Source organism: Aotus nancymaae, unplaced genomic scaffold (genome assembly GCF_030222135.1).
Source record: "Aotus nancymaae isolate 86718 unplaced genomic scaffold, 86718_ANA_hifiasm-v0.15.2.pri h1tg000040l, whole genome shotgun sequence".
NCBI classification, from domain to species: domain Eukaryota; kingdom Metazoa; phylum Chordata; class Mammalia; order Primates; family Aotidae; genus Aotus; species Aotus nancymaae.
Window position 1 is genome coordinate 101300134 of NW_026988454.1, and position 13038 is coordinate 101313171.

Genomic DNA, 13038 nt, shown 5'->3' on the forward strand with positions numbered 1-13038 from the left:
CCAAGAAATCGAGATGAACTCAGGATTATTCCAATTGATGCAGATACATGGAAAAGACACATGGAAAGTTAAAGAAAAATAAGCTCAACATCCATGAATCAACAGATGGGTTTCAAGGTCAGTGCAGCTCTGGGAATAATTTTCTTAGTAGAAGGCATCTCTTGATTCTCTGCTTTCCTGTTAATTCTCTTTGAATCACATTCACTTCCCAAATCAGAAGATATTATTGGCATAGCACATTGCCATGTAATATAAAATTGTCATGTCAGGACACTTCAATTACATATTAGAAGAACCTGTAGGCCAGGCATGGTGGCTGATGCCTGTAATCCCAGTATTATGGGAGGCCGAGACAGACAAATCACCTGAGGTCAGGAGTTCTCAACCAGCCTAGCTAACATGGCAAAACCCTGTCTCTACTAAAAATACAAAAATTACCCAGGTGTGGTGGTGCATGCCTGTGATCCCAGCTACTCAGGAGGCTGAGGCAGAAGAATCACTTGAACCCAGGAAGCAGAAGTTGCAGTAAGCTGAGGTCATGCCACTGTACTCTGGCCTGGGTGACAGACCTAAACTCCATCTCAGAAGGAAAGAAAGGAAGGAAGAAAAGGAAGGAAGGAAGGGGAGAGAGAGAGGAGAGAGAGAAGGAGAAACCTGTAGATGAACTTCAGTATCAATTTCTATTGGCTTTATCATATATCAGTGAAGGTGGCGCTACAAAGCATTAATATATAATGTATAAATAATCACCTTACGTTGCTCCTCTGAACAAGTGGCTGTTAGCACGGTTTCCTCAGGAGAAAACTTTGAGATTGGCAGTGTGAAGGTGAGACCCATAGGTCCTGCTCAGGTTTGGTGAGATACTTGAGCAGTCAAGCCAAAAAAGGATGTAAAACAGAAGCTGGAACCTGGGATTGAGGTTGCAATAAAAATTCTCCCCACAGGATTTAAAGTTGCTTCCTCAGCTGCAGGCAGCTGACAGCGGCTTTTTATCTGGAAAAGATCTTGCCTGATAGTTTCTCAGACTCCGGAAAATCATTCAACTTGTCAGTGAAGCTGAAAAGACAAGCTCTTTGATACGTAGTAGCAGCTTGGAAATGGTTCCTCTCTTCTCAGCTGTCAGGATAGGAGGAAACTTTTCAACAAATATCATCACAAAAGATATTTCAGGACACAATTATTTTAGAAGTTTAAGACAAAAATGCTTCCAAGGCCAAAGACATTATTAGAGTCTGAACTGTCTAGGGAATTGAAGGGCATCAGAAGCATTGGGCACTTTTCGCTCAACTGTTTTACTAGTGTGAATGAGGACATGCATGTTAGTTGGAAAGAAATACGGTAGAGAGCCGAAACTCAATAGATTTCATCAGTATCTTACATGCTAATTCAAAGCAAACGGCAGCGGTTTCTTAGAGGTCTCCCTTGAGAAAATATCTATACCCTTTCATGGCAAAGGGTGCTTATGAACCAGCGTCAGCGTCACCTTGGGCTCACCCGAGACCCACCAAATGAGAATCTGCTTCTTTGTTTTGTATTTTTGTTTTCTTTAAGACAGGGTCTCACTCAGTTGCCTAAGCTGGAGTGCAATGGTACAATCAGCTCGACAGCATCAACCTCCCAGGCTCAAGCTGTCCTCCCACCTCAGCCTCCCGAGTAACTAGTCATACAGATGTGCACTGCCACACACAGATGATTATTTTATTTTTATTTTTGTAGAAACAGGGTATTGCTATGTTGCCCAGGCTGCTGTAAAACTCCTGTTCTCAAGCTATCCTCCTGCCTGGGGCTCCCAAAATGCTTATATTACAGACGGGAGCCACTGTGCCCCACTAAGACTCTACTTTTAAAACCTGTGGTTAAGCACATATAACATAAAATGTACTAACTTAATTTTTAAGTATGACGTTCTGTAGTGTTAAGTATATTCATAATGTCATGCAGTCAGTCTCCAAAATTTTTTCATCTTGCAAAACTGAAAATCTATACCCATTAAACAACAACTGCAACATGCACAGAACTTGAGGACATTATGCTAAGTGAGATAAGCCAGTCACAAAAGACAATTACTGTATGATTCCGCTTATATGACAGTCTGTGTTTTAACACGATTCTCAGGTGATTCATTTGAACACAAGAGCACTAATTTAGAGCACATCTGGGCTCAGCAGGCATGAGCATCATAAAAGGTTAGCAGCACAATTACTAGATATGTTATTTCTGGTAGTGTAGAAAGAACATGGCTTTTTGAGTTCAAACGGATCTGTTTTATAATAGTAGTTCTACTGCTTACTAGCCATTTGTTAATGGGAATTTCTTTAGGTTGTCTAAGCCTCATTTAAAAAAATCTGTGATATGGTTATAATTAAAACCCATTATAGATTTTTTTCATGATAGTTAAAGGAGATGCGTGCTGAGCATTTATTGCAGTCCTTGGATACAGTAAGTGTACTTAGTAAATAATTTATTAGTATTGTTATCTGGGTGAAAAATACTATCACCACTGGCCTTTCAAATGTATTCTTTACTATAGCAGGATAATGAATCCTTGAAGTTTACAAAATCTCGACCTAATAGAAGGAATAATCTCAAGCTTACAGAATATGATTTAAGGGCGTGGATATTATGAAAAGCAAAACACTATACAGTTCTGAATAACCTTGAAAGCCATCTTTATAAAAGATTAATTGCGTATACCTTACCAATTAAAGAATTTTCCTATTTCTGGCTCCAGTAAGAAAATATCAATGATCAATTCAGGAATCTATTACAATTATTCAAAGTTATTCAACTTTAATTATCAATAGATTTTAAGTAATATATTTTTCTCCTAATGAAGAATAAACTAATGTGTCTAAATCATTTATCCCTGGACACAAAAATTTGATAACCATTAGGTATTATATCAACATACCTCAAGCTTAAATGAAAGTTCGGTTCCATTAGACCATATTATCATAAGTACCAGCCAAAATTTTTATATTTTCTTTATCCTCATAAATCTGATGCTGGATAATATTCTTTTGCCAAAAGTTTCCTGAATAATTTTTTATGCACCCTAGATATACGCTTAGTAGCTTATTTAATCTTTACACCTATGGTATAGACATTTATTAAACGTCTTATCCTATGTGACTAAAGCCAATATTTTAGTTACCCAGAATTGTGCCTGGGATCTCTTACTCGATAAAATATATTCCTCAAACATTTAATGAAATCATGTTCTCATTCATAGTTAGCTCAACTTCTATTTGCTTTATAAATAAAAAATACATTTTTTAAAAAAATGTTACCCCAGAGGTGGTAGCAATGTAAAGTCAGAAACAAAACAATGAGTCTATCACAAATAGGAAGTTTCATTCCTATTTGTGATAGATTCATTAGTTAAGAGGGTTAAGAACAAGAAAAGAAAGTTAAAATAACAAAATTGTTAGAAAAACTTAGGAACAACTAAGCACTCATCATGCGGTCTCTAAAAAATACTTAGGTGCACTCTACAAAACAGATTATGCATTAAATGGAAGTCCAGTGGGTAACTTAGAGAAGCTATAAAAGGCAAAGTTAAATATTATGGTAATACATTTTGAGAGAAAAGCCGTATGACTAAAAATACATGCTTTACTGCCAAAGAAATAGGAATCAACAAAATGGAAGTTTAAACTGCCACTTTTTATTTATTTTTATTTTTTATTTTATTTTATTTTTTTATTTTAAGTTCAGGTCTGATGGGTAATGTGCCGATGTCGTTACAAGGTTAAAGGGTGGCACATCTCACACAAGCGTGTGAACACCCAATCATCATGCTTATGAACTACAAAAGGATCAAAACTGCCACATTTTTAAGAGTGATAATGTATTTATTTATCCATGTGTTAAATTTTACAAAGAGACATATAAATTTGGCTCTGATATATAAACAAATGTATATTAATTGAGGAAAAAAGACTCTTGGACAAAATAATGTATTAAATTAAAAATCATGTAACCTGCTTGGCTAAAGAGTTACACTTATTTACAAAAAAGTTATATTTTTGTATATGTAAAGAAATAAATGTAAATATATATATATATTTGTTAATAAGTACAGGTCTTCAGCTAAGGACATTGCATGACATTTACATTATCAGCCAAATGGTAAATACTATTTATCTTTCTTTTATTAAAATTTCTCTTCTATTTGTAGAGATACATATGAATGGTTCCATTCACTTTTCAAACAATTAGGATGTAGCCCTATGCATTACCCAGATTTGGGGGAGAAAATACAAAGATTAATTTGGAAAAATGGTAGATTTTTTAAATGAAAAACCAGTGCATATGTTGGTGATATGCAGACATTTCAAAATGTTACAGTTATTTATTTTGGTACTCAAATGCACTGACTCAACTCAAGCTGAGGTTCAGTGTTGAACCCTGCAATAAAGATTACCTATAATTCTCATCATAATGTTGTGAAGTTACCATCACTGAATAAATGACTTCTTCTGGAGTTCCTGCTGACAGTTAAGGTGAATGATCTCTGTTACACAGTTTATTAGGAAGGTCTTTTTTATTTTCCCTTTTTGTTCCCTTTGTTTTACTTGATTTTTCCTTTTATTTGTTTTCCTGAAGCAGGTAACAGTACGGCAGATAAAATAAGTTTATTCATACAGATTAATAAATTATTTATCATTAGTTAATACAGTTTTTCTTATCAAAAACATATGAATAAAAATCCTAGAATTTACTTTTTCATGATTTTTAACATATTATAGTTATATAAAAATAAATACTAAAATTATACTTAACATATAGCTGATATATTAGAAAACAAACTTCTTTAAAATTTGTATTCTCATCAGTGAGTTTAATGAAACAATGAATTAAAAATAAAACTAAGCCTTACAGAAGTTGTAAAATGATTAAAATAATAATACAAGACTTAACTTAGGCTAAGGTTAAGATAATATTTTATATCAATGTTCTTGAACTTTTTAATTTATTTACTATGCTTTAAGTTCTGGGGTACATGTGCAGATTGTGCAGGTTTGTTATATAGGTGTACACGTGCCCTGGTAGTGGTTTGCTGCATCCATCACCCTGTCATCTACATTAGGTATTTCTCCTAATGCTATCCCGCCCATGTTCACCCACCCCCTGCTATTCCTCTCCTATCCCCACAACCAGGACCCAGTGTGTGATCTACTCCCTGTGTTCGTAGGTTCTCATTGCTCAGTACCCACTTATGCAGTGTTTGGTTTTCTGTTCTTGTGTCAGTTTGCTGAGAATGATGGTTTTCTGTGTCATCCATGTCCCTGCAAAGGACATGAACTCATCCTTTTTTACAGCTATATAGTATTTCATGGTGTATATGTGCCACGTTTTTAAAATCCAGTCTATCGTTGATGGGCATTTGGGTTGGTTCCAAGTCTTTGCTATTGTGAACAGTGCCACAATAAACATACATGTGCGTGTGTCTTTATAATAGAATGATTTATAATTCTTTGGGTATATACTCACTAATGGGATTGCTGGGTCAAATGGAATTTCTATTTCTAGATCCTTGGAATCGCCACACTGTCTTCTACAATGGTTGAATTTACACTCCCACCAACAGTGTAGAAGTGTTCCTGTTTTTCCACATCCTGTCCAGCATCTGTTCTCTCCAGACTTTTTAATGATCACCATTCTAATTTGCATGAGATGGTATCTCAATGTAGTTTTGATTTGCATTTCTCTAATTACCAATGATGATGAGCATTTTTTCATGTTTGTTGGCTGCATAAATGTCTTCTTTTGAAAAGTGTCTGTTCATAGCCTTTGCCCACTTTTTGATGAGTTGTTTTTTTCTTGTAAATTTAAGTTCTCCATAGATTGTGGATATTACCCGTTTGTCAGATTGATAGATAGCAAAATTTTTTCCCATTCTGTTGGTTGCTGCTTCACTTTATTGATAGTTGCTGTTACTGTGCAGAAGCTCTTAAGTTTAATTAGGCCCCATTTGTCTATCTTGGCTTTTGTTGCCATTGCTTTTGGTGTTTTAGTCATGAAGTCTTTGCTCATGCCTATGTCCTGAATGGTATTGCATCAGTTTTCTTCTAGAGTTTTTATGATGTTTCTTCTAAAGTTTTAGGCCTCATGTTTAAATCTTTAATTCATCTCAAGTTAACTTTTGTATAAGGTGTAAGAAAGGGATCCAGTTTGAGCTTTCTGCATATGGCTAGCCAGTTTTCCCAGCACCATTTATTAAATAGGGAATCCTTTCCCCATTGCTTGTTTTTGTCTGATTTGTCAAAGATCAGGAAGAATTTGAAATCCTTAATAGACCAATAACAAGGTTAGAAGTGGAGGCAGCAAGTAATAGCTTACCAACCAAAAAAAGTCCAGGACCAAACATGTTCACAGACGAATTCTATCAGAGGTTAAAGAGGAGCTAGTATCATTCCTTCCGAAACTATTCCAAACAATACAAAAAGAGAGAATCCTCCCTAACTCATTTTATGAGACCAATATCATCCTGATACCAAATCCTGGCAGAGACACACACACACAAAATTCAGGCCAATATCCATAATGAACACTGATGTGAAATTCTTCAGTAAAATACTGGCAAACTAAATCCAACAGTACATCAAAAAGCTTATCCATCACGATCAAGTCAGCTTCATCCCAGGGATGCAAGACTGGTTCAACATCCACAAATCTATAAACATAATCCATCACATAAACAGAACCAAAGACAAAAACCACGTGATTATCTCAATAGATGCATAAAAGGCCTTCAATAAAATTCAACAGCGCTTTATGCCAAAAACTCTCAATAAACTAGGTATTGATGAATCGTATCTCAAAATAATAAGAGCTATTTAATGACAAACCCACAGTCAATATCATGCTGAATGTGCAGAAACTGGAAGCATTCCCTTTGAAAACTGGTACAAGACAAGAATACCCTCTCTCACCATTCCTATTCAACATAGTATTGGAAGTTCTGGCTAGGGCCCTCAGGCAAGAGAAAGAAATAAAGGATATTCAAATAGGAAAAGAGGACGTCAAATTGTCCCTGTTTGCAGGGACATGATTGTATATTTAGAAAACCCCATTGTCTCAGCCCCAAATCTCCATAAGCTAATAAGCAACTTCAGCAAAGTCTCGGAATACAAAATCAATGTGCAAAAATCACAAGCATTCCTATATACCAATAATAGACAAATAGAAAGCCAAATCATGAGTGCACTCCCATTCACAGTTTGCTACAAAGAGAATAAAATACCTAGGAATACAACTAACAAGAAATGTGAAGGACCTCTTGAAGGAGAACTGCAAACCACTGCTCAAGGAAATAAGAAAGAAACAGATGGAAAAACTATGGTCATGGTTAAGAAGAATCAATATTGTGAAAATGGCCCTACTGCCCAAAGTAATTTATAGAGTCAGTGCTATCCCCATCAAGCTACCAATGATTTTCTTCACAGATTTGGGAAAAAAAACTACCTTAAACTTCATGTGGAACCAAAAAAGAGCTCCCATAGCCAAGACAATCCTAAGCAAAAAAAAAAAAAAAAAAAAAAAAAAGACCTGGAGGCATCATGCTATCTGACTTCAAACTATATTACGAGGCTACTGTACTCAAAACAGCATGATAGTGGTACCAAAACAGAGATGTAGACCAATGGAACAGAACAGAGGCCTCAGAAACAATGACAAACAACTATAACCATCAGTGTTCTTGAACTTAATTGACATTTTAATAAGTTAAAATGACAAAAAATAGTTAAGTACTTAAGATATCATACTCCCCTAAAAGCTACAGAAAAATCATTTTAATCCATTAATGTTTTAATGGATATAAATGGATTTGAATTTTTTATTTTTTTTTTTTTGAGACAGGGTCAGTCTCTGTTGCCCGAACTGAAATGCAGTGGGCATGATCATGGCTCACTTCAGCCTTGACCTCCCAGGCTCAAGAAATCCTCCCACCTCAGCCTCCCAAGTAGCTGAGAGTACAGGCACATATCACCACACTGGCTGATTTTTTAAAATTTTTGATAGAGATGAGGTCTCTCACTATGTTGCCCAGGATGGTTTCAAACTCCTGGGCTTAAGTGATTCTCCTGCCTCAGTCTCCCAAACTGCTGTGATTATAGGATTAAGCCACTGTGCCTGACTGATTTTAAATTTGTGATTATGGACTTAAGGTTATTTTGAATATAACAATTCAGTATCCAAAATATGTTATTCTGTTCTTCGACTAGGGTTACTCAATGCCTGGTTTGACATAGTGAGATTTGTTCGTTTATTATTACATAATTATTTTTGGAACATATTAATCAGAAGGTAAGAGAAACAGTAGAATTCTAAGGCCTAAAGTCAGATTTTGAAAATTCTAATTCTCAGACTTAAAAATAATTTTTGGTCAGTATTGGTCAAAAATATAACAAATCAGTATCCAAAATATATGTTATTCTGTTCTTCAACTTGAGTTACTTAATGCCTGGTTTGCCATAGTAAGATTTGTATATTTATTATTTCATAGTTATTTTAGAAGTATATTTATCTGAAGGTAAGAGAAACAGTAGTATTCTAAAGCCTTAAAGTCAGATTTTGAAAATTCTAATTCACAGGCTTAAAAATAATTTTAGTTCAATATTGGTCAAAAATATTCCAAGACAGTTTGGGAGTTTGTGAGTTTGGGGTGCAAAGAAAAGGGGACTAAAAATACCAGCTCACATAAACGTTGGGAAAGCAGGAGAATCAGCAGGGCAGATGCAAGAATAAAACTAAGTGGAACGAGCTGCATCTCAAACTACGACAATGAGCAAGGCCAGGCAATACCAAAGAGGAAGTTTAGTAGATATACTAAGAAAAATATAGGCGGGGTGTGTATGTGTGTGTGTTTGTGTGTGTGTGTGTGTACATGCACTTTTGTGTGCAGACTGGATGTCTGGAAAGGCCTAAACAGTCATATTACATGTCAGTTTGCCTATATCACTAGCTCACTACTGGCTAATTTCCTGATGACTGTCCATTGAAAAAAAAGATAGTATCATTTACTTTCCTCAAAATGTGTTGAATTAAGCAATGTGTTGGGATATAAAATTTGTTGTATCAAAATTAGGGCTAACAAAGTTGCAAAATAATTAATTGGAAGAGCAAAATTTTAGTACTGGTTGATGAAACCAGATGAAAAACTATTTTCAGGCCAAAGATTAGAAGTCAAACTAAAAGAAAGAGAAATAGGAAGAATAGCAATAATGACAAGAAAATACATAATCATCAGAGGAGCAGAAAGAGAGCAAAAGGGCAAGAGAAATACAGAAAAAAATCTAAGAGTTTTGGTTTACTTTAGCTTATTTACTGAATGATTAATATAAACTGAAAGATGTTAGTGAGAAACAAGATTTCTTCTTGTTGAGGCAATGCTATTATTTTATTTATTTAGTTATTTGTTTTACATAGAACAGATTATGTTCTCTGGTAACACAGATTCATTTTAGAAAATTTGGTAAAGAAAACCAAGAAAAGTAAAAATTTAAATTAAAAAGTAAAGTTTAGTAGCCAATTTAAATGCCTTGAAACCAAAACAAGAAAGAAGAAAATAAATGTGATCATCATGATAAATTCATATGCATTCAATTTTTATTTTTTAATATTATTTTTATAATTTGCAATGTATAGATCTAAGAGTTTAGGTTTGATGATTTTTTAGAATTTTATATGCCCATAGAACACAAGAAACAAAAGAGAAAATATTCCCATTATAGCAGAACGATTTCTTGTCCACTTTTCTAATTAACTCACCCCTGCCCCAACCACTCTGTGATTTCTAATACTGTAGATTAGTTTTGTATATTCTGACTTCTCTTTGTCCTCTTGTCATATATTTTACTTCTGAATGTAATATAAACCCTGTAATACATTATTAGATTTATTTTAACTGATCAAACATTTTTAATATTATTTTAATTATATATATGCATATGTATGTGCATACGTAGTTATGTTTGTGTATATATGTGTTATAAAGAATGTTCTTTGTGTTTAATGACATTTTTACCTTTTTGGGTTCTAGGTTTTTCTCTAGAGCTCTAGTTTTTTGTCTGATATAATATTCCATTAGCTTGAACAAGTATTTTTAGAACTTTTTATATTGTAAATATGCTAAGGGCAAATTATCTCAGCTTTTATTCTGCCTAAAAAGTGTTTTTATTTCTCCTTTCTTTTTGAAAAACATAGATATAGGTAAAGAATCCTTAACAGAGTTTTTCCTAGCATTTTAAAGATTCTGTTCCCATGTCTTCTGGCCCTAGTGTTTCTTAAGTCATTTGTCATTCTTATCATTGATGCCATAATGTGATATATCCACCCTGCTGCTTTAAATTTTTCTGTTTTTCTTTGCTTCTTAGAAGTTTGATTTTAATATACCTAGATAATTTATTCTTTGACTTTATCTTGCTTGTAATTTGCTGAGCTTCTCCGAAATAAAGATTTATGCTTCTCATCAATTTTAGAAAATTATTACTACATACTTTTCCAAGTAATTATTTTGCTCCACTCTTTCTTATTTCTCCATCTCTAGCTCTAATTATGTGTGAGAGGCTATTTGTCATTATTCTACAGCTATCATATGCTCTGAACTTTTTTAAACAAATTTTTTCTTCGTGTTGATTTAGACAATTACTGTGGAAAGCCTTTAGATTCACTGATCTTCCTCATGGTTTTTAATCTTTAAACCCTTCAAATAGATTCTTCATTTATAATATGAATTTTTTCAAGTTTCAATCTCTGTTGACGTACCGTGTCTTTGTGCATATTGTCCCCTTTTCTTCTTTAGATCTTTTAGTGTGTTACTCATAGTTGTTTAAGAATCCCTATATGATGATTCTAGCAACTGAATCCAATTGACTGTTTCTTCTTTAGACCATGGGTCGCATTTTATTGTATCTTCAGAAAGTGGTACACTATATTTAAAAATATGAGAGCTGTCTCACGTAAAACTTTCTAATTTCTCTTGTTTCTTGACTACTTTAGATACGTTCTTCTTCTGTAACATGAGAACTCAATTTAGTTTTGAAATTGCCCTTAATCACAAAATAGTGTGGCAATCTCTTCAATTTTACAGGTATATCAAAGGTTAGAGGTGGAATATCAGAAGAACTCGAAAGTGGCAGAGATTGTTCAGAAAATGAATATAAGTAGAATACATTTCTTGTGGCAAATTTTGGACTAATTAGATTTGGAAAGGATGTACTTGCTTTTAGCCTTTGGAGTCTGTGTGCTGTGATTCTGCTTCATTTTGAAGAAAATTTTAAAAAGCAGGTGACCAAATGATTGTATTATCTTAATGAGATATTTTTAGACTCCTTCCTCCCTAACCAGGTGTTGTTTTTCAAGATTATTAGAAGCTTAATAATCAAGGGTTTTTAAATCCCTAATAGCTTGTCACTAAAAAGGGTAAAAAACAAGCAAACACAAAAACAAAACCAAAGTCATTAGTTAACATTTGTATACCAAATGATGCTTCTTAACTTGGAAAAATAAAGAAAATGCCATAATAATATGATGTTATAAATCTCTAAGTTATTAAATCAATTCTATATTTGTAAAAAATGATAACACTATGGGATATATGTTTATTTTCTAATTTTATAATTTCTGGAAAATATCTGTTACCAAACAAAATTTTAATATATTTCATAACTCTAGGAACACTCCTGCAGATATAAACATATAAGAGTATCAGTCTAGAAAGAGGAATAGAGAAATAAAGGTAATTTTTTTTATTTCAGTTATATAATATCTATTCTTTTCACTTGCTAAATCTCCTGTTCATTAAACATTTAATGAAAATCCTAGATATTTTAGTACTTTTACTATGTAAATGTCTGAAACAATGCATTTGGTTAAAGTTTTAAAAATTCATGGTTATTTTACTTATCAGTATCCGATAACTACATTGAAGCAGTCACTTTACTAAAAATCACTATACTAAAAGGCTGTTTTGCATATGACTTAAGTAAAATAATAATAGAATTTAGTTCAATGTTAAACATGGACTGAAAACAAAAATGACTTGGATATTAAGGTTGAATACTTCTTGCTGCTTCTCCTCAATAGGAGAAATATCCATGCACAGATTTCAAGTGACCAGCCACTCTGAAGCTGGCCTTCTACTTAAAGAATATTTTTCTTCACTAACGTTGGATTCTTAGATTCCATCTGAATTCTTTCTGCTGAAATTTATTTCTGCATCTTCATTTCATACATTTCAAAACTTTATAGTACTTAACCTGTTCTGCTTGGCACAATCAGCAACTCTGCAAACTTATTTTCTGCTTTAGATTTGTAAGCTCCTTGACAGCTGAGCTGTAGTATTCCTTTTTTAAAATTTCGTTTTAACAAAATCTCATCTAGTACTGATAATATATCAAGCAGTGTTCTAAATGCTTTACAGTCATTTAATTAATAAAACAATCTCATAAAATAGATACTGTAATTATCCTCATAAGAAAAGCATCATTCATCTTTTAATCTTTATAGTAGGTGGCACATAAGAAATGTTTGTTAAATGTTGAATTAGACTTGAGTCATTTACTTAATAAGCATTTATTTAATGTCAATGTTCTTGGGACTCCACTAGAGTATATGGATTAAAAAAGATGATTAATCTGGTTCTCATCTTCACAATTAAGTCTGGGAGAATGGTATAAATTGGATAATGAACGGAGGGATATATGAAGATATGATCAAGAATTAAGATTGTGTACAAATTGGTATTTCATAATACACAGACAGTCAATAGACTGTTAATAAGGAAGTCAAACATTCTAAGCAAAGAAGAAAAAGTTGTGACATATTTGGAGAACTATAAAGTTTGTCAAGGCCAGGCCATTGAATGATGTACATAAGTAGGACACAAAGAGGTAGGCATGTTACTTTGTTCAGTGCTTTCTTTGTACATACAAAGCATGTCAGATTTAATCCTGAAATAATTTTTCCATAATGTGTCCTAGGGAACACTGTTTCTGTATGGTGGTTTATGGGAGAATAAATAAATCTGAA

At 33.5% G+C, this 13038-nt stretch overlaps 1 protein-coding gene and 1 non-coding gene across 2 annotated transcripts in view; one reads left to right on the plus strand and one right to left on the minus strand.

Moving 5' to 3' along the window:
- EYS (eyes shut homolog) overlaps positions 1 to 13038 on the plus strand; it is a 2025572-nt gene that overhangs the window by 1187626 nt on the left and 824908 nt on the right.
- LOC135268588 (small nucleolar RNA U13) lies at positions 3717 to 3820 on the minus strand. Its single transcript, XR_010336892.1, has one exon. It is a non-coding gene; the product is annotated as a small nucleolar RNA U13 (small nucleolar RNA).